General features: G+C 39.7%; 1 protein-coding gene across 1 annotated transcript in view; it reads right to left on the bottom strand.

Annotated features, from left to right (window-relative positions):
• COL14A1 (collagen type XIV alpha 1 chain) overlaps positions 1 to 1,501 on the bottom strand; it is a 222,717-nt gene that overhangs the window by 84,086 nt on the left and 137,130 nt on the right. The gene's annotated exons all lie outside the window — the stretch shown is intronic.

Here is a 1,501-nt window from a genome sequence, read left to right on the forward strand (position 1 = left end):
AAAAAATAGAGAGGCACAGTAAGAATTGGGAACGCTGAAGTGGGTTAGTTTGCAATTTTAATTAAAGTCATCAGTGTTGGCTTTACTTAGAAGGCTCATTGAGAAGGTTCCATTTGAGCAAAGATTCATTGAGAAGGTTACATTTAAAGAAAATCTCAAAGGAGACAAAGACATCTGGCCAGTGCAAAGACACGAAAGTGGGGTGTGCCTTGTGTGTTTGGTGAATGGACAAAAAAGACAGAGGGGGTAAAGTCAAAGAGGTAACAGGTACCCAGATAATATAGGTCCCTCAAACACTTTTGACTTTTACCCTAAGGGGGATGGGAAACCATTGGCAGATTTTGGAGAGACATGATCTGACCTATGATTTAAAAGGATGACTCTGCTGCTTGAAGAATAGACCCTAAGAAGGCAAGTGCAGAAGCTGGAAGACCGATTAGGAAGCTGCTGCAAGATCCAGGATGGAGAGGATGGTAGACCCTATTGGGGAGATGGCAGTGGAGGTGGTACGAAGGCGTGACAATAGGGTTTCTTGATAGAGTGGAAGTAGAACATGAGAGAAAGAGAGAAGTCAGGTTTTTTTTCTCCCTGAGAAAATAGTTAGGTGCAGTTTTCTTTAATTGAGATAGGAAGGTTATAGGTGAAGTTGGTTCTGTGAGAGGATCAGGGATGTGATATTGGACACGCAAACTTCGAAATGCCCAAGTAGAGATGTCTAGTGAGCAAATGGATATACAGGACTAGATTTGGGGAAATAGGTCGGGACTGGAAACACAAATTTAGGAGTCCTTGGCATATAGTCAACTTAACACTACAATACTGATAAAATCACTAGGGAGCAGGTTTAGATAAAGACAACAGGATATCAATGGGTCAGGCCTGGTCCCTCCAACATTAAGAGATGGAGAAAAAGAGGAGCCAGCCCTGAAAAAGAACAGCCGGTAATATAGGCAGAAACTCAAGGAAGTGTGTATCCCAGAAGCCCAGTGTGGAGAAAGAATCTAGCAGGAAGAAGTGATCAACTGTGTCAAAAGCTGATGACAGCTTTATTAAGGTCTGGGGTTGGCTTTAATAAGGTGGAGGACATTGCTGACTAAATGAGCAATTTCAGTGGAGTTGTAAAGGATTTTCCCCTTGGCAATTCTTGTTTTTGGCTAGTCTTCCTTTAGAAATGATTTTCAAGTACCCATTTTAATATTAATCACTAAACAGATTAAAAAAAAACCTGCCAAAAGGTAATATCAGATGCTGGCTTCATCTAAAACCACATATATTCTGTAGGTCAAAGGCATGTATAACCATTTTCTAGAAAGTGGAACTATGCCTATAACAACAAATATTTTAGAAGTCCAATGCGCTACCCATTGCGCCATGGAACCACCTTACAAATATTTAAAATTGTTAAAAGAGGTCTACTTATTTCAAATATTATTCCCCAAAGTGAAACACAATAAAATAATTTGGATAGTACTGTAATAGGCTAGAATTTAATACTACTTTG

Source organism: Hipposideros armiger, unplaced genomic scaffold (assembly GCF_001890085.2).
Source record: "Hipposideros armiger isolate ML-2016 unplaced genomic scaffold, ASM189008v1 scaffold_65, whole genome shotgun sequence".
NCBI classification, from domain to species: domain Eukaryota; kingdom Metazoa; phylum Chordata; class Mammalia; order Chiroptera; family Hipposideridae; genus Hipposideros; species Hipposideros armiger.